Source organism: Microtus oregoni, unplaced genomic scaffold, assembly GCF_018167655.1.
Source record: "Microtus oregoni isolate MIOR12 unplaced genomic scaffold, Mior012 000095F_ref0000231, whole genome shotgun sequence".
NCBI classification, from domain to species: Eukaryota; Metazoa; Chordata; class Mammalia; order Rodentia; family Cricetidae; genus Microtus; species Microtus oregoni.
The window spans coordinates 3,991,499-4,015,262 of NW_024544708.1; the positions used below are offsets into that span (position 1 = coordinate 3,991,499).

Consider the following 23,764-nt stretch of genomic DNA (forward strand, 5'->3'; position numbering starts at 1 on the left):
TGATGGCATTTCCATCTTGTGATTATTAAAACATTCATACAACCAGAATCGCACATCAAGTAGCAGGAGGATGGTCATGACCTTCTCTAGCTGCATCCTAGACTTGGAGATAAACCTGTGTCTTAGGGTTTTTATTGCTGTGAAGAGGCACCATGACCATGGCAACTTTTATAAAAGGAAGCGTTTAATTGGAGCTGGTTTACAGTTGCAGTTCTTACTCCACTATCATCATCGTGGGAAGCATTGCATCAGACAGGCAGACATGATACTGGATAAGAAGCTGAGACTTTTACATCTGGATCTGCAGGCAACAGGAAGAGAGAGAAACTGGGCCTGGCTTGGCCTTTTGAAGCTCAAAACCTACCCACAGTGACATATTTCCTCCAACCAGGCTACACCTCCTAATCCTTCTCAAGTAGTACACAGAGGGGACTCCCACAACAGTTAGGCAGCTAGCTTTGTTTTGAGAATCCAGGAAGTGAATGGATCAAAGGGTTTTATAATGCTATGAAGGGAAGGGCAATTCACACACACACACACACACACACACACACACACACACACGGGGGGGGGGGGATAAGTGCTCTAAAATATAAGCTACAATATCTTATAATCTTAAATATCATACAGTGTCTTCATTCCTTTAAACATATAACTCAAAGTTAGTATATGAACTAAGGCTTTGAATCAGGAATTTTGGTTTAACACAGTTTTTCTACTTACCATTTGACTCGAGGGAAATCACTTAGTCTTTCTGAACCTCAGATGGCTGAGTTATAGAATTGATAACAGTCTTTCTTATTTACAGAGTTTCAATCACGATTTAAAGAGAGACATGTAGAATGCTTAATGGTTCATACATCATAGAAAAAATTAAATTATAATTGTATTTAGGTTATTAATCTCAATCAGAGACTCAACTTGCATAATTGACCAATAAGTTCCTATACTCTCAGGCTCCTATGGGTTTCACTGTGTAGTTCAGGCTGACCTTGAACCCACGATCCCCTAACCTTAGCCTTCAAGGTGGTAAGAGCATAGGCATGCATCGTCAGGAGCAACGGGATGCTGCTTCTGTTAAAAACTAATTCCTGTTTTTATGTTCTGATTTTACTTTTTTGAGATTTTGTTTCTCACTCATTGTTTTCATGGTTGCCTTTTGTCTTTCTGTTGAAAGAACTACAGTGCCCCCTCCCCCACCCACACGCCATTTTGAAGTGGCAACGTCTGGAACACACTAAACTTTCAGGGATCGATCTGAAGTTACAGCCGTTGTGTAATTTTGACAATGTCACCATTTTCTTCCATGGTCACTCTTTCACTTCTTGGTAGGATGGCCACGTTCAGTCTGTGAATGCTCTCCAGAAAGGGTCTTATAGATGTGTTTACAGAGAAGTGAGTCAGGATTCCCAGGAATCGCTGCTCCCAGCAGTAGAATGTCACTTTCTTGTCTTCTTGGTAAGTCTACACGTAAGAATTGGAGCAACAAGTTTTTTTCTGATGTTGGGTTTCTGTTTCCTTTTGCTAATAATGGTATCAGCCATCTTAGCCTTTGGCAGTAGGATTTCTTGAGGATAAAATACATGTGACTACATTAAAAACTATGTAAAAAAGCATTTGTATTAATTGGTTTAAATGGTTAGATGAAGTATTCTGAGAAACCTCATAAGGACTAATAATTCTTTCAATAAGTATTTGATAAGAGAAGACTTAAGAGTCTATAAGAATCCAATGAGTAGACTCTTGACCTCAGGCCCATGCGTAAAATGAGGATGAACTGCAAGTAACTTTGCACTGGTCACCTGTTTCTGCAAAATAAAGTGCCATAGAGCCCAGTGGCCGAGCAGTGTGGCTCCGTTCACCCTGATCACCAGTCTTTGATTTGGAGAGTGGACTTTCCAGAGAGCTCGTCTCTGCTCTGACAGCCACTAGCCAGGAAGACTTTGACATCAGAGGTTTGTATCAAAGGCTGACTTACTTGATGACTAGGGACTGACATTGCCTGTCAGGTAAAAATAGCTGATTGCAACCCCTTTATGCTCCTTGCCTTATGGCTTGGAACTCTTGCGTGATGGCTGCATCCAAGGGGAAAAGACTAGCTGTCACTTTGTCATAACACACCTTTGGACGTTCTGCCCTGCTCTATTGTATTAACTGAGGCAAGTTCGAGGAGTTAGGGTAGCAACCCTACCCTGAGAGGTGGCAAAGTTCTAAAGAATAAGGGACAGAGGAGATGTGGTGCTGTGGTAAATTTTTGCAGACTATAAACTCATATGTCCTTAATTAATATACCTTTAGTAAATATTTAATGAGCCTATATGAAAAGGATATAGTTCATACATTGTAATTGGTAAATATGGACGTACTGTTGTTACTGCCTGTGTGAATGTATTAGGCTACTGTGAAAGAGTCTCTCTGCTTAGTGGAGACTCAAACTGTGAAATTCTCAGTTCAGGTAGAGGAGATCCAAGCCAAAGGGTTAACTTGTTCAGTCCTCCAGAAGAAACTGAGGCCAAGAGGCCAAAGTTAGGAGAGTTCGCCACAGATCAGACAATGGGATGCGGAACTGCCTAGTTGGCAGCCACAGAAGAGATCTCTGAATAGAACGTGAAAAGCACCAAGTGCTCATGAGCTGTGGATCCTGACTTCTGATGGCCCCGAGCCTAGAGTAATAGGCTTCCTTCACTTTGAAGTGGATTATGTTCGTCCATAAAGGTTTTTTGCACTTATTTTGTGAATTAGTTTAATTCATGAGCTTTTGCAAAGATCACGACTACTATATAATAGACAATTTTTTAAAATAAGAGTACCTTTGAGTATTAAAATATTTGAGTTGATGATGTAGAAGGCGTGCACATAGTTATGGTTAATAAACCTTCAGGCCCATGCACATCTGAAAGGCCACACGTGAAGAACTGCCATGACCAGGCAAGCAGAGCCTAGGGTGAGGGTGGGTGACACAAATGGCTTTGCTGTGTTAGTGTTCACTTCTTCCCTGGCAAATGATGAATGTGACTTATTGTTAAACTTCGCCATTTCTCTCTGAAATATGTTAACTAAAACTGGATTTATAAAATTAATTTATAGAGACTTTCTGGCATAACTGCTATATTCGGAGAGGCCCTGAGAAGACTGACATGTCCCACGAGTTGACGGTGGCCATGTGATGGTAATCCATGTGATAGACAATCTTTGGGTTACTGACAAGTTATTCCTCAGTGAAAATGGCTTCCTGGAGCTGAGATGTGAACACCTCCTTGAGGGAGGCGATATGGGCTGACAAGGAATATCTGTCAAGGTCTTAGGTGGAGGAGTTGACCATAACTTGGTTTGTGTCCTTGTTGCTTTGTTGAGTTTTGCTTACACCTCTTGTGGTGGTTACTTGGATATGGTAACTTGTCTAGACCGTGGTATCAGTGATTTGGTCAAACACTGGTCTAAATGTTGAGGAGAAGATAATTTTTAGATATGACTAACATTTGAATCATCACATTTGGATAAAGCAGACTATCCTCCGTGATGTGGTTGGATCTCATACAATTAGTTGTCAGACTGAGGTCAACTGAGGTTTGCTGAAGTTGAAGTAATTCTCAAGACGGAGACATGGAAATTACGTCACTTTCCCCAGATGCTGCCCTAATGAACTGGTGTTCAAGATGGCGACATGAACTCTTACTGTGTCCCCACTGGCTTTCATTGCACACTTTAGCTTCTGAGTTCCAACATCTCAGGGGCTAAGTCCTTACAAGAAATCTCTCTGGTTTTGGTGAATCTACCTCTTTTAAGAGAGAAGGAAGACTGAGTAGCATAGTGTACTGGCTGGTTTTGTGTCAACTTGACACAAGCTAGAGTCACCAGAGGAAGAAACCTCAGTTGAGGAAATGCCTCCTTGAGATCCAGCTGCAAGGCATTTTCTCATTTAGTGATCAGTGGGGGAGGGTCCAGCCAATGGTGGGTGGTGCCTTCCCTGGGCTGCTGGTGCTGGGTTCCAAAAGAAGGTGGGCTGAGCAAGCCATGGGGAGCAAGCCAGTAAGCAGCACCCCTCCAGGGCCTCTTCATCAGCTCCTGCCTCTGGGGTCCTGTCCTGTTTGAGTTCCTGTCCTGACTTCCTTCAGTGATGAACAGCAATGCGGAAGTGTAAACTAAGTAAACCCTTTCCTCCTCAGCTTGCGTTTTGGTCATGGTGTTTCTCTGCAGCAACAGAAACCCTGACCAAGACGCAGACTCCGGGAGGAAGTTGCCCACTAAGCAATGTGCACTACAGAGTGGGACCAGTGGTTTTGAGGAAGAATGCACGTGAGCTGTGGATCTGGCCCCTTGAATTTGAACCCAAATCTGAAACTTCCCAGCTGAGCGTTCTTCAACAAGTTATCTAACCTTTATGAGCTGCAGCTTTCTTTCTCTGTAACAAAAGACCGCAGCTCTCATCTTCTGGCAGGCATAGACACAGTACTCAGCCATTGGCGGCTCCTTCAGCAAGACTGCATTGGGCCACTGGTTAACCCTCTCCACCCTCCTCCCTTCCTATGCCCCTCGTTTCTCCCCTTCCCTTCCTGCATAGGCTTGGGTAGCTTCAAACGTAGCCCAGGCTGTAGCCCAGGCAGTAGCCCAGGCTGGCCCTGCACTCTAGGTCTTCTTCAAGAGCCTTTTCTCTTTACCCTACTCTACTTTGCTTATGGGACTGTTCATTCTTGATAAGTAAAAATACACCCTTTCACTTTTTATTACATTTTTTTTTTTGGCAAAAAGGCTTAGGAATAAGCCAGTGACAAAATTCTGGTAGTAACCAGAACTCAGGAAAAGTTATGTGTTCATATATAACCTAGGAGACACAGTAGGAAAATGATGTTTGTTTTCCTTTCAGTCAACTCCTGCATATGGCTGTCTTTCTGCCTGCAGGAAGGGAAGATGGCCCTGATTCATGTCATTTAGAGGAAGCCCTGGAATCATTCACGAAAAGCACTTAGTGATGCCGGGATCATTGTAAGCGCTTAGTTACCTAAGAGTAGAAGCCAGCAGCAACTTCAAGAATTTTCGTGCAAAGATTGGTCCAGGTCCAAAGTGAAAAGGACAGGCAACGACAGCAACAAGGAAAGCAGGCTAGATGGGAAAATACACATGTTCTATTCTGCTATCATCTGCACTCAAGCAGTTTCTATAGAGATCAGTAAAAAAAAAAAAAAATACTTGAGACATGGTAGGACAATACCATAAGACTCCTATCTGGCTATCTGGTTATTGTCGTCAGCATTTGGTGATAGTTGAGAATCTGTGCCATAAAACATTGTCTCTGTTATAAGCTCATTGTTTCGAGCTTCCGGCAGGATCCTGCTGCCTGGTATTTCTGCATGGTTGGCAACACTGGTGCGGCAGATGCGGATGCTTGCGGAGCCAGCCGCAGCTCCCTGCTTGTTCATTCTGGGTTTTTCTCTGGTATCCAGCCTTTGCCCGTGAGACTCAGGCAGAAGCATCCTCCTTGCTTGTACTGATGCTTTCACTCCCATTCCCTGGGACGGGCTCTGCTCCGGTCATGTGACCACAGAGTTGTGGGACAGAACCTGCCAGTTGGGATACATAGCAGGAAGCACTGCCTGCTTCGCTACCCCGCCTGGAGCCGTAGATGTAATGGCTACAAGACGAGTCCACTTTGTTCTGTTCCTTTCCTCGTGTGAGCATTCATCTCTAGCACATAGAGAGCGTCAGGCTTTTCAACTTGCTCCGTTTGCCATCTGCACATTCCGGTGCTAGTAACATACTGCTTTAATCACACGGGATACATTTTACTATGAGTAGCAAGGTATTCTGCATGACGTCCGTGTCTCAGTCTCTTTTAGACACGATAAAGGGAGTCATTCTTTGGTAATTTGCACTTCAATGCCTGTTTGCTTAGCACATTACTAGTCTTGGTCAGGTGTGTTGTGCCTGCCCGTGTGAGACAGGGTTTCTCTACATAGTCCTGGCTGTCCTGGAACTCACTCTGTAGTCCAGGCTGGCTTTGACCTCAGAGATCCACCCAACTCTGCCCCTGCCAAGTTGGATTAAAGGTACGCGCCACCACCACCTTGTTTTTTTTTCCTACATACTCTACATTTTAATGAATTTCTCAGAAATCAGTTCCAAGTAGTGAAAATAATGGCTTCTCACAGAAACTGTCCAGCACATCTGTGAGTTCTGAGTGAGAGAGGGATTCCCTTTTCTAGGGAGGAATACTTGGGCCCGGTCAGTGTCTTGTTGACATCACGTAGTTTAAAGGGGAGGGTGGCTGTGTCCCCAGACCTTCACGCTCAGTCCTATAACTGCAGACATCTTTCCGTGAGGATTAAAGGAAAAAGGACATTTGGAGGACGGTGTAGAAGGATCTCAAGGTCATAGCCACGCTGCCTTTTGTCAAGTGCCTTCCTTAGCAGAGCCTTGGTATTTCATGCTGCCTGTGCTGCTATTCTACTATTTCAGGACATGGGTTTGCAGAGACTCTTGGCTAGCCTACAAGGATTCTGGGTAAGCCACTTTGGGTCTGTGGATGAAGCGCTTTACTATCAAGTGGATTAGAACATAGGTCAAGAAGGAGGTGGGACACATTCCTTGGCATCCTATCTTTGAAAACTCTTACCTGTGCTTTCCTGAAGAATTGGGCATAGCCCAAGAACGTTATTATCAGGTGTGTGTGTGTGTGTGTGTGTGTGTGTGTGTATGTGTGTGTGTGACCAAGTAGGGCCATGCTGCATGTGTGTGTTTGTGTATGTGTCTGTGTGTCTGTGTGTGACCAGGTGGGGCCATGCTGCACAGCTGAATAGCTGCATAGCTGAAAGCTGGCACGGCTCCCTCTCATACTGTTTTTTATCATCTCCCACTACTGTGGGAGCTTTGGGAGATGCTGCTACAGCTTGGACCACACTCCATCTATGAGTAAATCATCGGGCTGAGCTGCTGGACCATTTTTCTCAGTTAGACTAGCTCCCAATAAAGGTCTTGCAGGGCATCCCCAGGATAAGCTACTCATACAGGCTGAAACATTTGAATAGGGTATTTCAATTCACCTCTATTTCAGCCAGCTTGTTCGTGCAAAAACAGCTCTTATCTCAACAGGATAGGAGATAGTTTATTCTGGATCCAAATATAAGAGACCATGCCCTGGGGACATAGATTAGGTTGCCCCCAAAGTCTATGTTTCAATGTGGTAACAGTTTTATGAATTTTTTTTATAGTAATGTAACAAAGAAAGTCACCTTTCAAATAGCCTGAAATAGTACGTCGGAGGATTACAGAGAGCAGGGGAATCCTGCTAGAGGCCATAGATGCTGCCCGATGGTGGGAGGAGCCTTTCGGTTGGTGGGAGCTGTGATTTTTGTTAAGTTAGTACATTTCTAAAGGCTTTTATTGTTAATCCCAGCACGTTAGGTAAGAGAAGAGCAGAGAGGAGCAAGGAATGGCTACTAAGGGGCTAAAGAGAGCCCAAGGAAAGTTGTAATTTGGTGCTGGACCAGCAACATTCCAATTTTTGTATATGCCTGAAGTCCTAATCTGAAGTCTGCCTTGCAGGCTAAGTGGAAGGGGCAGTTCTTCCTGGCATGCTTAGCGGAAGAAGGGGCCGTTCCTTCTGGCAACTTCCTTTCGCAGCCCTTGATAGGTCCATACTTCCTCAGTTAGTTTTTATGTTCTATGACCTGTTTTCTGTATGATAGAGCAGCATAAACACAGGAGTTATACCCAGCAGGAAACGAAATGACATCTTAAAATTATTCAGTCTTTGGATTTGAGAGGAAGAGATTGTGAGCTCAGACCACAGAGGGCAACATTACTTATCCATTTTGTTGTCTTTAGACTTAATTGGATGAAGGTAGGCTGTATTTTTCATACCAATTTTGACAACTGAATGACAGGGTTTTGCTACGGCATTTCCACACATAGGCATGATTCTACTTTGTTCGTACACAAACCCGCCCCCGTGGTCCTCAACCATCTACTCTGGCCTCCTCTCTGTGGTCCATTTCTTCCTCTCAAGTATTACTAGGTCTCCTATCTGCTTTTGTGACCTATGGATTCCATTCCGTCCCCTCACCGCTTAGGACTTCGTCTCTCTAGTCCTGTTCCTAGTTTCATGGCCTTCATGTACATGGGTGCAAATACAAACGTAGAAATTTTATTTTAAACTTTGCACATAAGAGAAAACGTGTGATATTTGTTTGTCTGAGTTGGGCTTATCTTATTTGATGCAATAATCTGCAGTTGCTTTGAGAGTCTTGAAAATGTTATACTTTCATTTTTTCTAATGGTCAAAATTATCCTTTTGCACATGTACCATATTTTACTTATCTATCTGCTATGGATGTTTAGGCTGGTTAATGAGGAGTGCGGCAGTAAACAAGGCTATGTGCTGTTTCCATGGTGTGCGCTGTTTCCGTGGTATGCGCTGTTTTTGTGGTATGTAGACCAGCTAGTCCTTGGGTAAATACCCAAGAGTGGTTTAGTTGAGTCATATGCTAGGCTTATTATTTTTTTTTTTTATTTTCGAGACAGGGTTTCTCTGTAGCTTTTTGGTTCCTGTCCTGGAACTAGTTCTTGTAGACTAGGCTGGCCTCGAACTCACAGAGATCCACCTGCCTCTGCCTCCCAAGCGCTGGGATTAAAGGCGTGCGCCACCACTGCCCAGCTGCTAGGCTTATTTTTGAGGAACCTTTACACCGGCTTGTATATGGACACCCCGGTTTATATTCCCGCTACCGTGCTGTAAATGTGCTCCTCTTCCTGTGTTCTCGCCAGCATTTGTTGGCGTTGCTTTCCTCAATGAAAGCCGTCTGCCAGCAGAGAGGGTTTAGTGAGTTGTAACTCCCATTTTCCTGACAGCTAACGGTGTCACTCTTTTTCAAATACTTATGGATAGTTTGAATTATCCCTTCTCTTTAGACTTGTCTGATCAGTCCATCAGTGTATATAGTGATGAGATGATTTGGGGGCTCCTGGTTTTTACAGTCTTGTAAATCTAGTATCTATCTATCTATCTATCTATCTATCTATCTATCTATCTATCTATCATCTCTGTCTATCATCTATCTATCATCTATCTATCATCTATCTATCTATCTATCTATCTATCTATCATCTCTGTCTATCATCTATCTATCAATTTATCTATTATCTATCTATCTATCTATCTATCTATCTATCTGTTTATCTATCTATTATCTATCTATCTGTTTATCTATTATCTATCTATCTATCTATCTATCTATCTATCTATCTATTTATCTATCTATTATCTATCTATCTATCTGTTTATCTATTATCTATCTATCTATCTATTATCTATCTGTTTATCTATCTATTATCTATCTATCTATCATCTCTGTCTATCATCTATCTATCTATCTATCTATCTATCTATCTGTTTACCTATTATCTATCTATCTGTCTGTTTATCTATCTCTTATCTATCTATCTATCTATCTATCATCTCTGTCTATCATCTATCTATCTATTATCTATCTATCTGTTTATCTATCTATTATCTATCTATCTATTATCTATCTATCTATCTATCTATCTATCTATCTATCTATCTATCTTTTTTATCTATCTATTATCTATCTATCTATCTATCTACTCTGTCTATTATCTATCTATCTATCTATTATCTATCTATCTGTCTGTTTATCTATCTATCTATCTATCTATCTATCCAGATATAGATATATTGCATATTTCCTTCTGGCCTGATGAATACTCGGTGAGCGTTTTCTCCTGCCCTGCAGGTAGTCTTTACTCTGGGGATTGCTTTCTCTTGATATGAAGAATCACATTATTATAAGAATTTTTAAATTTCTTATAATCTCATGTTTCAATTTTTGGGGCTGTTTCTCATGCTATTGGACTCGTTTCTGTGCCTATATTTGAAGTGTTTTGCCGATGTCTTTTGTAGCAGGGTCAAAGTTTCTGGTCTTTGGAGGTATTTCTAAGGTGTTTGAATAGGTTTTGGAGCAGGGCGAGAGCTATGGGCCTGCTTTCCTTAGTCGACAGTTTTTGCAGAACTCATCAGTTGAAGAGGCTGTCTTTTCTCCTCTCACCCATGTTTTTGACATTTCCCCCTGAACTCAGGTGACTGTAGCCTGGCCAGTCTCGTTCTCGGTTCCATTGTTGCACACATCTGGTTTGTGCCAGGCCTATGCACATTTTGTTGTTATGACTCTGTAGTATAATTTAAGATCCACATCTGGTTTGTGCCAGGCCTATGCACATTTTGTTGTTATGACTCTGTAGTATAATTTAAGATCCACATCTGGTTTGTGCCAGGCCTATGCACATTTTGTTGTTATGACTCTGTAGTATAATTTAAGATCCACATCTCTTTTGTGCCCGTCCTATGCAGGTTTTGCTGTTATGACTCTGTAGTATAATTTAAGACCCAGTATTGTGATACTTCCACTGTTAACACTCTCTGCTTAGAGGTGCTTTTGTTTTTAGTTTATTATGAATTTTAGGATTATTTTATCTAGATCTGTGAAGGCACCATTGGAATTCAGTGGGAGATTATATTGAACCTATAGATTTATTTTGGTGATACATTTTTACAGCATCAGCGTTGCCAATCCATGATGTTGGTAGGCAACCCTATCTGTGAGTGTTTTCCTCATTGTCTTAATATTTTCATTGTAGAAGTTCTTTACCCCTTGGTTAGATTTTTTGTAGGCATTTTATTTGCTTATTTATTATTATAATTTTTTTTGGAGATAGAGTTTTACCATGCAACTCTATCTGGCCTAGATTTCTCCTTGTACAACAGGCTGGCCTCGATCTCACGGAGATCCACCTGCCTCTGCCTCTCAAGTTCTGGGATCAAAGGCGTGCACCACAATGATGGAGTCGTATTTTACTATCTTTTCAAAGCCATTGTGCATTAGGTTTTTTTTTTTTTAATTCCTGATTTCATTCTTGGAAAGTTCTTTCATGAGCTATAGAAAAGCTACTGATTTTTTGCATATTGATTTTGTATCCTGCTACTTTGCTTAATGTGAGATCAAAGATTTGCTGGTGGAGGCCTGAAGGTCTTTGAAATATCAGATCATGTTTCCAGCAAACACGGATACTTTGACTTCTTCTTCTCCTTTTTGTCTTCCTTTCTGTTCTTTCTCCTGTTTTACAGCTCTAGTTAAGTCCAGAGCTGCACTGAGCATGAATAGAAGAGTGGGCGTCTTGTCTTCATTCAAAGTTCGGATGCAGTTCTTGATTTGTTTGGTCTGGCTTTTGCTATATCGAGATTTGTTTAGTTTCTTCCTACTTTTCTTAAAGCTTATCTCATACAGGGATGGCAAACTTTGTCCAGGCCTTTTTTTCTTCCATCTACTGGGATTATCAATACTTTCTGTTTGTCCCTTGCTGGATTTTACTCTGGGTGCAGGGTCTGTTGTTGACGCTGCTCCACTGGCCACAGGAGGCAGCTTCTGTCCCGCCATCTTCCCCTGGGCTCCACGGGGTCTGCTCTGCTTTGATTGGTTTTTATGTTACACTTGGGCGGCGCAACTGCTGTTACGTCTCCTACCACAGATTGGTTAGAAGGCAGGTGCCATAACCTTCAAATATTTGCTAAGCTAAATCCTTTCAACGAGGGGTTCTCCATGACAACTGAGGGCTAAACTAAGGATATCTTTTTTTTTTTTTTTTTTTTTGGTTTTTCGAGACAGGGTTTCTCTATGGTTTTGGAGCCTGTCCTGGAACTAGCTCTTGTAGACCAGGCTGGTCTCGAACTCACAGAGATCCGCCTGCCTCTGCCTCCCGAGTGCTGGGATTAAAGGCGTGCGCCACCACCGCCCGGCCAAACTAAGGATATCTTAAGTCACTGAGAGATGCTATCTGTACCCTTGAAGGGGACTCGAACTTCTGTTCCATTGTAATTATAGGCATGGCCTTGTCGTGAACCCTCTAGAAAACAGCTGAGTTAATTGAGTTCCATGTAATGAATAAATTATCATACTTCTACTTGTTTTCCTTCAAGGATTTTTGCATGAAAACGATACTTTTAAATGCAAAACTACCATATATTTATAACACAAGCATGTCCCGAAATTGTGTTAACCGTACCCCAAATCCTGAGAAATCAGATGCTCCCTCTTCTATTTGGTTGACTCCTGGCCTGCTAATGGAAGAGAACTTCATGACAAGCACAGGCCCTCGTAAGTATGCTTCTCACGGATTTTCATCTCACGCACACCGAATTACCTACAGCCTGAGAGAGCATGCTTGCACATAAATTCACTTCTCTGTAATTTTGTCTTCAGATAGGAAGTTTTCAAATCATGGATTTGTTCATCTTACTCTAGATTTTCTGCACATGGGTAGAGTGTCTAGTTCACAAACAACGTCTTCTTTGCTTAGCACACATCCTCCTAACGTACGTACTGGTCTTATCACATGCCCTCATGTATGTACCGGTCTTATCACACATCCCCACGTATGCACTGGTCTTATCACACATCCTCACGTATGTACTGGTCTTATCACACATCCTCACGTATGTACTGGTCTTATCACATGTCCTCACGTATGTACTGGTCTTATCACACGTCTTCACGTATGTATTGGTCTTATCACACATCCTCACATATGTACTGGTCTTATCACACATCCTCACGTATGTACTGGTCTTATCACACGTCTTCACGTATGAACTGGCCTTTTCGTTCATCTAATGTTGGCATCGTACCCTTTCCTCAGCCTTCTAAAAAGGCATAATTGTTGTACTAATGGATTTTAAAAATAAACTGTCCGGTACATTATGTGATCCAAATAACTCTCCCAGATGGATCCCAGAGACTTTGAGTCATATTGTTCAGCCTCTGAACACTTGTATTGATCATGCTGTCTGCCAGCATGTGTTTCTCCTCCTCTGGAAGTCTCTGTCTTGAGTCACCTGTTCCTGATTCACGGTATTGGGAGGCGGGTCCTCTCATTTTCCTACTTTTATAGAATTTAATGAACTCTGGTTTCTGCTTGTTTTATACAGGTTTACTCTCCTGGGAAAGTAAGGCTTTGTGAAATTGGTTTTTAAAATGTGTTTTCTTTTTTATCCTTTAATATTCGTATTGTATGGTGAGACTATTCCTCTCATAGCCTTGTCTTCCCCTTCTCATGATTCCTTTCTCCCAGTAGTATCTTTTGACTCCCCGATTAATTGCTGAAAACTTTCTTCCACATCCGTGCTCTGAATTCTCTGTAGGTTAACAACATTGTCTTGTTGGCAGCCGTCTAACAACTTCTTATAATATTTGATTAGAGATAATAGTAATGAATTAAAATGGCTCTTTAGGAGTAAGAAAATGGTTAAACCAATTTCAGAAAGACAAGTATCATATTTTTCTCTCATCTGTGGCTCCTAGATTTTAGAGTGTATACACACCCACACGTGTATGTATGGATAGATAGATAGATAGATAGATAGATAGATAGATAGATAGATAACACAAAAGTAAAACTGGCTAGGGGACAGAGGATACTAACAGGGAAAGAAAGGCTGAGAAAATGAAGGACAGGGTCTCCTGCATGGGGAGGGCGCATATCCCTGGTGGTATTTCTGGCTTTTGGCTTTGCCACAAAATCATTTTGAATATTTTCATGTGATTTATTTTTGCCAGCGATTAAAAAAAAACCTATCAGAGAACTATCAGAGAAGCAGTGACAGTTCCTTTCCAAAAAAATGTTGTTCATGAACCAAGTGCTTCAACAAATTTAACTATAACTAAAGCAGGCAGACCTCAAAGTGACACCCTGGCTTGAGGCCCGGAGAGATGCAGATAGAGTCTTCAGTGTTTTGAAATGAATGGTTTAAACGTTTGCAAAGGTTAATTTTTGGTTACTGAGTCTCAAAGTACAGAGTACATTTGGAAATTAGCTGCTTAGATGCAAAAGGCAAACCTTGCATTTTGGGTCTTGAATCATCTGCTTGGTTGTCTCCATTAATTACACAAGGCATCCTCTGTGAGTATAAAACTGACCATCTAAGAAGAGGATACTGGGACTGAGAGGAGGACTCAGCACTTCAGAGCACTGCTGCTCTGGCCAGTGGTGCGGGACAGTTCTATATTCTGTCAATTATATTTTAAATAAATGCTGATTGGCCAGGCAGGACGTATAGGTGGGTCAACCAGACAGGAAGTAGAGGCGGGGCAATAAGAACAGAAGTATTCTGGGAAGAAGGAAGCTTTCTCGAAGTCCTGCCTAGACCACTGAAGAAGCAGGATGTGATCTGCCCCGCTGAAAAAGGTACTGAGCCATGTGGCTAACATAGATAAGAATAATGGATAATAAGAATAATGGATAATAATGGATGATAATAAGAATAATATAAGCTACAAGAGCTAATAAGAAGCCTGTGCTAATGGGCCAATCAGTTTATCATTAATATAGAATCTCGTGTGACTTTCTTTGGGGCTAAATGGCTGTGGACTGGTGGGAGGACAGAAACCCCAACAAGCAGGCCCTCATGTTACAGGCAGAGGACCCTGGTTCAGTTCCCAGCACTCAGACAGTAGCTCACAACCATCTGTAACTCCAGCTCCAGGATTGGACACCCTCTTCTGGTATCTGTGGGCACCAAGCATGCGCATGATATGCATACACAGGGAAGCAAAGCACTCTACACATAAAATAAAAATAAACAGGAGGAGCACGTGGAAGGAAGGAAGCCGGTGTGCAGTTAGCTCTCCCACCAGCCCAGGCCACAACCTCTCTCAGTGGCCAGTCTGGACTCCCTGGGACTCGCTATAGCTGGGCATGGCAGAATCTGCACAGGTGCCCACGCTGGTCTACCTGGTCACAGGTGGCTGTGGCTTCCTGGGGGAGCATATTGTTTGAATGCTGCAGGAGCGGGAACCCAGGCTCTGAGAGCTGTGTGTCTTTGATCTGCACCTCAGTTCCGGGCTGGACTCAGGCCCACGAGGTGGCAGTTGCCGTGGCTGGATCTCAAGTGGTCTTCCACGCAGCTGGGCTGGTGGATGTGTTTGAGAAGGCCAGTCTAAAGACCGTCCACAAAGTGAAGGTGCAGGGCACACAGAATGTGACTGAGACTTGTATACAGACTGGAACTCAGTTCCTGGTCTACACAAGCAACATGGACACTGTGGGACCTAATATCAAGGGCCACCCCTTCTACGGAGCAATGAAGATACCACATATGAGGCAGTTCACAGGCAACCCTACCTTTGCAGCAAAGCCCTTGCTGAGCAACTGGTCCTGGAGGCCAATGGAAGGAAGGTCAACGGAGGGCTACCCCTGGTGACATGTGCCCTTTGACCCACAGGCCGTCCCAGCTTCTGGGGAGCACAGTCTAGTCTATGTTGGTAACGTGGCTTGGATACATGTGCTGGCTGCCCGAGAGCTGGAGCAGCGGGCAGCACTCACAGGTGGCCAGATCTGCTATGATAAACCGACTTCAGCACCGAGTTTCAGGGTATCTGTGGACTTCGGCTGATAGGCACCCACTCACTGTTGCCCTACTGGCTGCTGGTGCCGCTGGCTACCCTCAATGTCTTGCTGCTGGCTACCCTCAATGCCTTGCCTCAGTGGCTGCTCCGCCCACTGGGGCTGTACACACCCCCACCAAATCCCTACACTCTGACCATGGCCAACACCACTTTTACTGTCAGTACCAACAAGTCACAGCGCCATTTTGGCTACAAGTCCCTCTTCTCATCGGAAGAGAGCAAGGCCCGCACCTTTCACTGGGTGCAGGCCTTGGAGGGTTCGGCCTGGTGACGGCAGGGCCAGGGACTGGAGGCCACTGTGGTACACACTCAGGGTCCTGAATCTTCAGAGCCTGGATGGAGAGAAACGATTGCCTTCTGAAGCTAGGGGCTATGGTGCCTGACTGGGTGGTAGGAACCGTGCCACGTTTTAACTACACAGATCTTGAGCCTGGGTGCTATCCCAGCCTCCAAGCTCTAGGGCAAGGTTTGGGGACAGACTTATCCTTGGCCCAACTGAGGCCTGCCAGCTAATTGGCAAAGCTGATTCCCAAATGGTCTCACTACCCTTTCCATTTCTGGTTTCCCAAGCAGGAAGGGGCTCACGCTGGTCTGCTTTCTCCAACTGGTCTTCAGACCTAGCTTCTGCCACATCTGGCTCTCCTTAAAGGGTTATAGTTCCATATATTTTATCTGTATCTATTCTAGATATTTACCTTTTAATTTGCTTTAAAGAAAGCTGAAGAAATCAAGGATTTTCCGTGTCTTCCTTCTCCAACCAAATTCACTGTCTGTGATATTGTTAGCTTTCTGCTGAGGAGGCTAACCATGGCGTATCGGGTCAAGCCTGGATTAAAATCCTTTTCCAAAAACAAACAAGTAAATAAATAAATAGATAAATACAAACAGATATTAACAAAATAACGGTGTACAACCCCACCCCAAAACTTGTGCTAGCTGTAGATCTGCTCTGTGAATCTGATCTGTGGTTGAGACAGTACATGCCAACAAAGACAATCAAACCGTGGCTGTCAGCAACAGTGCAATTCTTTGGAACAATATTAAAGAAAAGCAAGGAAGTGATTGTGAGAAAATCCAGGTGATTTCTTACATAGTGAGAAGAGAGGACGTAACTGTGTAGGGACACTCAGGAAGCTTGTACTGCAGGCTGGTTCTTACGTTGATGGTGGCTAAAGATAGCAACCAAGTAATGCATGATGGGAGATTTGTGGTTGAGGCATCCTGTTCTATGAAAAATTGAGATGAGGAGAAAATTGTGAACACGGTGGATTACCTTCCCCCCATAGAGCAGGAACTACAGCTCTTACCGTGCTGACACCGTAAGTGCTTCATTGGTTACTGTGTCTTGTGTAATTCGTTTCTGTCTTCTGTATGTTTGCTAAAAATATTCAGGGCACTACCTCCTATTACAACTAGATACAGGGAGCAATGTTATTTTGGGGTAACTAATTGTCATGCTCTGAGATATTACCTCTCTCCGCCTCCCAAGTATCTAGTTCTGAGATAAAAAGCTCAGTGTGTTTAACTTGGAGTATTTTATTCCTGGCAACTCAAAACTCACAAAAACACAGGGTGAAACATGAGGCATGAGGCGTGTGGTGCAAAACTCTAATGAGCACAGATAAAGTCAATTTCTTTTTCTTCAACTTCGTTTCCCATCTGAAATGCCACTGAAGGGGTGGAGAGAGACACAGAACATCTGATCTTGCTCTTCGATTCCCTTTCGACTTCAGGCCAGCTGTTCTATCCTTCTAATTAACCCCAACACAGCAAGAGAAGTCAAGCTTCTCATGCTTGGAGAAAAATAAAGGTACAAGAAAAAGCCACATATACTAGAGTGTCACCCATGGGAAATTCGTGAACAGAGCAGGACTTTTGTATTTCCTTGTCCGGTTTCTAGATGAACCAATGGTGACCTGTCTTCTCTTCCATGCTTGAAAGATGGGTCAGATGTTTTCACTTTGTTTTGTGAAAGGATGAGAAGGTTGACATGTGCTCAGTCAAAGCTGGGTAGCTGCAGAAGTGAGATTTGAATGGATGGGGTCTTGGATGAGGGTTTTCTCAGGCCACGCTGATGGTTACAGGGCCTCAGAAGTTGGCAAAACTTGATCATTGTTGGGTTTACAGGGGTCACACAAAGATGAGGGACAGACCACCAAAGTTTATTAAACCAGAAGCAAACTTTATTCCAGGAAAAAAAAATAAAAGATTAAAGAAATAAATCTCCCTGGGGTAGAAAAAGCTTATCAGCTAGCTGAGCCCACAGCCAGAGATGGATGGACTTGCAAGGCTGTGGCAAAGGACGGTTTTTGAACTCCCCCTTTTCAATAGCAGAAAGCAACAAGCATTAGGTACGAACAAAGGAATTTTTACAATCTTGAGATAAAACTCAGGTACGCATTGCCTGTTTTTTTTTTTATTACAATTTCCATTTACAGAGTTTTTCAGTTAAACTAGTGTTTGGATTTAGTCCATTGATTTCCCCTAGTGCTCCCTGATGGTGTTTACCAAAGCTCTGCATCTCCCCTGATACAGTGTTTCACATAGCGAGGAAGGGTATGGGAAAACGCACAACCAAAACGTCAGGTACATCCCATCATTTAAAAGTTAACTCAGCTAACATCAATTGTTGGCCATCAGTGGCCAGGGTAGGTATTTAAAAGCCGACCCACCAGTTTGCAGAGGGCTGCTTCTGACTTGCAAACAAAGCTATCTGTGAAGCAAAGTAACCCACTGTTAATAGTTAATCCTTAAGCTGCTGAGAAAGCTGCGGACAGGCTGCTCTCATTCTCTTAGGCTTACAACTTTGCATTTCTTTATTTCTACATTATTATTTCTGAAATCTACATTTCTATATTCTTATTCTTGGACTCCTCAGTAGTCATGACCAATACGCTCAGGGTTCTGGGAGTTCATAACCTCATTGAGTGTGTGCTCATAGGAAGTGGCCAGGCGATAAAAGCAAAAACAACTGGGAAGCTCCCTAGAACCAACTAAAAGGGGCCAGTGTGCTCTTATTCTGAAAAGCACCCAAGTCCATGTGGACAGAGCAGAGAATAAGAACCCTCCACCCCTGCATGAGTTGAGAACAGGAACCTTTCAGCCCTGTGTGAGCTGAGAACAGGAACCCTCCACCTCTGTGTGAGCTGAGAACAGGAACCCTCCACCCCTGTATGAGCTGAGAACAGGAACCCTCCACCCCTGTATGAGCTGAGAACAGGAACCCTCCACCCCTGTATGAGCTGAGAACAGGAACCCTCCACCCCTGTATGAGCTGAGAACAGGAACCCTCCATCCCTGCATGAGCTGAGAACAGGAACCCTCCACCCCTGCATGAGTTGAGAACAGGAACCCTCCACCTCTGTGTGAGCTGAGAACAGGAACCCTCCACCCCTGTATGAGCTGAGAACAGGAACCCTCCACCCCTGTATGAGCTGAGAACAGGAACCCTCCAGCCCTGTGTGAGCTGAGAACAGGAACCCTCCACCCCTGCATGAGTTGAGAACAGGAACCCTCCAGCCCTGTGTGAGCTGAGAACAGGAACCCTCCACCCCTGCATGAGCTGAGAACAGGAACCCTCCACCCCTGCATGAGTTGAGAACAGGAACCCTCCACCTCTGTGTGAGCTGAGAACAGGAACCCTCCAGCCCTGTGTGAGCTGAGAACAGGAACCCTCCACCCCTGTATGAGCTGAGAACAGGAACCCTCCACCCCTGTATGAGCTGAGAACAGGAACCCTCCAGCCCTGTGTGAGCTGAGAACAGGAACCCTCCACCCCTGCATGAGTTGAGAACAGGAACCCTCCAGCCCTGTGTGAGCTGAGAACAGGAACCCTCCAGCCCTGCGTGAGCTGAGAACAGGAACCCTCCACCCCTGTGTGAGCTGAGAACAGGAACCCTCCAGCCCTGTGTGAGCTGAGAACAGGAACCCTCCAGCCCTGTGTGAGCTGAGAACAGGAACCCTCCACCTCTGCATGAGGAGAGAACAGGAACCCTCCACCCCTGTGTGAGCTGAGAACAGGAACCCTCCAGCCCTGCGTGAGCTGAGAACAGGAACCCTCCACCCCTGTGTGAGCTGAGAACAGGAACCCTCCAGCCCTGTGTGAGCTGAGAACAGGAACCCTCCAGCCCTGTGTGAGCTGAGAACAGGAACCCTCCACCTCTGCATGAGGAGAGAACAGGAACCCTCCACCCCTGTGTGAGCTGAGAACAGGAACCCTCCACCCCTGTGTGAGCTGAGAACAGGAACCCTCCACCCCTGCATGAGGAGAGAACAGGAACCCTCCCCCCTGTAAGAGGCTTACTGAGATGCAAAAGGAGGCAGAGATGGGGGGATTCTGAAGCTGCTACATCGAGATGGAAACTTAGTAAAAAAATCTCGAAGCTAGACATCAGCTCTGTGGCCGAGGCCTGAAAATTGAAGGTTTCTAACAGCCTGACTCCTGCTTGTGTCCTTCAGTTTCCCTGCAGAGAGCTGGAACTGGTGTTCAAAGATCATCTCTCAGGCCCTTCCTTTCTTCATGTTCTTTAGTCCACTGTGGCCAAGCAACAGAAGGGCCAAGGAGGGCAAGAATGAAGATTAATGGGAGCCAAGAGAGGAGGAGTTAGAGCAGAATGGAAAGTTACTGGTATTGTCATCCCCTGAGCAAGGCTCACTTACTAACTGTCCCCTGGGAACGTAAGGTGTTGGGGAAAGAAGGGAACAAACCCAAGGTGTCGCACTTGGGTTTGACTGTGCTAAGGAGAGCAGCCACATTCACTATGAATTACAGCCAGATGAGGGTTTTCTCTTTTCATAGGAAGGAAGAAACTGGCTTGGGCTCACAGTAGGTGGTCACATGCCAGTCACAAACTATGAACCAGATATCCTGCATGATAGTTTGAAAATCACAGAGAGACCCACATCAGCTGGGGTGGGAGTAAGGACAAGGCCGTCAAGCAGGCCCTGAAAGCCAGGACTCTTTATCAGGATACTGAGCATGCATTTCAAATTTGGTGAGAGAGTCCCGAGCAGGGTATGATTTACATGATTCATTTTTCTTTTCTTTCTTTTTCTTTTTTTTTTTCCAGACAGGGTTTCCTTGTAGTTTTGGAGCCTGTCCGTCCTGGAGCTTGCTCCGTAGAGCAGGCTGGCCTTGAACTCACAGAGATCCACTTCCAGAGTGCTGAGATTTCAAATGGCCTTCTTGGCTGAGCTAAGGGAAGTTCAAAGACAAGATGGCCACTTAAGTTGGAACAAGGGACTATGAGGAAGTGAGTGGGAGACTACTTCAATGTGTTGTCTGTTTCCTGTGGAGAGGAGAAAGCCCCCGGGCTCTTAGTTCTTATTGCAGAGCTCGAGAGCCCCAGGCAAGGCCACAGGGAAAGGACACCACCACACTACTTTAGTCAGGATCAGACTTGATACTCTGTGCCTCTAGTTCCCAAAGACGCTTCCAGGGAGAGCCAGTGCCAGTTCTTGCACAGCTCCTCCACAAGTCTGAAAGGGAAAGACACTTGCCAAATTCACACTATGAGGCAAGCGCCATCTTCTTGCCCAAACCAAACAAGGATGCAACAAAAAGCCCATGGGGGCAGAGATGCTGATATTCTTAATAAAACCCTAGCAAGTCAATTTCAATAACACATCATAAATGTCAGTCACCACATGTCTTAGTTAGGCTTTTATTGCTGTGAAGAGACACCATGACCATGGCAGTTCTTATAAAGGAAACCATTTGATTGGGGCTGGTTTGCAGTTTCAGAGATTTAGTCCACTATATTCATGGCAGGACATGGTGGCATGCAGGCAGACATGGTGCTGGAGAAGGAGCTGAGAGTACTGTATCTTGATCTGCAGGCAGTAGAAGGAGACTGTGTCCCACTGGGCATAGTTTGAACACATAGGAGACATCAAAGCCTACCCCCACAGTGACACACTTTCTCCAACAAGGTCACCCATTCTAATAGTGCCACTCCCTTGGATGGGCTACACTTTCAAAGACGTGAGTCTATAGAAGCCATACCTTCTCAAACCACCACACCATGACCATGTGGGCTGCAAGGGTGTTTCAACACACACAAATCAATGACCATAATATAGCACACCAGAAAGAGGGATCAAAACCACATGATCAATGCCATAGATTCAGTAAAAAGCATTTTATAAAGTTCAACATCCTTTCAAAATAAAAGCACCAAGCAAACTAGGAATAAAAGAAACAATCACACCTCAACACAATGGAGCCTTCCGATGACGAACCACAGTCCATATTTTATGGAACGGGGAAACCTGAAAACATTTCTTTTAAAATACTCATGGTGTTCTCACTAACACCACTAAAAGTTTTAAACAGAGCAACTAGACAAGGGAAAGAAATTGAAAATGGGATTGATGTTTAGATCCATTAGTTCTTTCATATGCTAAACATAGTTCATAGTACACTGAAAACACATAAGAAATTGGGCCTGCAAGATGGTCTGGGGTAGAGGTGCTTGCTACCAAATATGATGACCCAAGTTTGACCTGAGACCCAGACAGTGGAAGGAGAAAAATTACTCCTACCAGTTGTATGTGATATTGACATGGGTCCCGTGACACATGCATGAGCATGCCCCAACCCAAGACAAATACATACAGTTTAATTTTAAAATTGAGAGAAATCCTAGCCACCCCTGAAGGTATCTACTATGTACAAACATTAAAGAACTGGCCATTTAGTTATCATGCTGTAGATGTATGGGAGAGACTGGAAATGATACCCAGCTAGTGGACACCTATGATCGTGACCCTGTCCCCGACTCCATAAGGGTTTTGCAAATTCACCATTAGGAATTAATTCGCTTTTTTTTTCTTTTTAAGGTTGCTTCAGATGCCAGCCCATTGGGCACTAGGCAGGCCATGCACTATTTAGGGGACAGGATTGGTGGGGCACAAGGCAGCCCACACACTGTCTAGGGGACAGAATGCTGTGTGTCTTAATTACTTTCTATTGTTGTGAAGAGACACCATTGTAAATTGCCTTTGGGTGGGTTACTTAGTCTAGGGGTTGTAACCCACCCTGCAGTCAGTTATTCCAGGGTCCCGGAGAGGCACTATCTGGAAGATAATGGGATAAGAGAGAAGAAGGAGGCCATGCTAGGTTTGTCAGAGCCTCCGTTTATTAGAGACAGGTTACAGCTTATATAGGATAAGGAATTGGGGGGGGTGGGCACAGGGGCCTGGACTCTTGCCACGTGGTTCACGTTGGTCACGTGGTTCATGTTGGTCGCGTAGGCCTGGAGGTTACGTTTGGTCAGGTCACGTAGGCCAGGAGTTCACAGGTTGACACACCTAGTTCTCTAGCTAGTTTGGAATGTGGGGTGGGTTCTGCTAACAGATAACTCTCTATTAACAGCTAATTGACTGTGGGGTAGGCTCTGTCAATAAAACGATTCCTAACACAATTAGGGGTGTGGGGTTCTCTGCAGACTCCCCAGGGCGATGGTTCCTGCAATAATCCTAGGAGGAAACGGCTCCCGGCACACCATGACCCAGACAACTTACGAGAGAAAGCATTTGATCTGCAGGCTCATGGTTCCACAGGACTTTCATCTATCCTCATCCTGACAGGAAGGACGGTGGTAGGCAGGCGTGGCGCTAGAGTAGCAACGGAGAACTTACACACTCTGATTCACAGGCAGGAGGCAGAAAATGAGGTAACTGGGAGTGGTGTGGACCTTTGAGACCTCGAAGCCTGTCTACCCCCAGAGACACACCTCCTCCAGCAAGGCCACACCTCCTAATTCTTCCCAAGCCGGTCCACCAATTGTGACCCAAGTCTTCTAATAAATACTCCTGGGGAGGCCATTCTCATTCAAACCACCACTCCATGTTTGTGCTATGGATGTCCATATATGAAACATAGTTTCACCTGAATATATATATATATATGTGTGTGTGTGTGTGTGTGTGTGTATTGATTTTTCAAGACAGGGTTTCTCTGTAGCTTTGGAGACTGTCCTGGAACTAGATCTTGCAGACCAGGCTGGCCTCGAACTCACAGAGTTCTACCTGCCTCTGCCTCCCGAGTCCTAAGATTAAAGGAGTGTGCCACCACCACCTGGCCTCACCTGAATATTTTAAAATGAATATGAGTTATTACTATCCAGATTCATGGACACATGACCTAATTCATAGCCTCTTTTCATCGGTGTGTAAGGAGAACACACGAGATACTTTGACATTACAAAAGGATTATTTCCAAAGTTCTGGAGCCTCTTTGTTCCAGGAAAGAAGGAAATAGCTCAGTATACACCTTCGTCTATTATCTTTCT

At 44.3% G+C, this 23,764-nt stretch overlaps 1 protein-coding gene and 1 pseudogene across 1 annotated transcript in view; both read left to right on the forward strand.

The window, feature by feature from the left end:
- LOC121442790 (A-kinase anchor protein inhibitor 1-like) overlaps positions 1–23,764 on the forward strand; it is a 52,298-nt gene that overhangs the window by 15,863 nt on the left and 12,671 nt on the right. The window lies entirely within an intron of this gene.
- LOC121442789 lies at positions 14,761–15,741 on the forward strand (annotated as a pseudogene).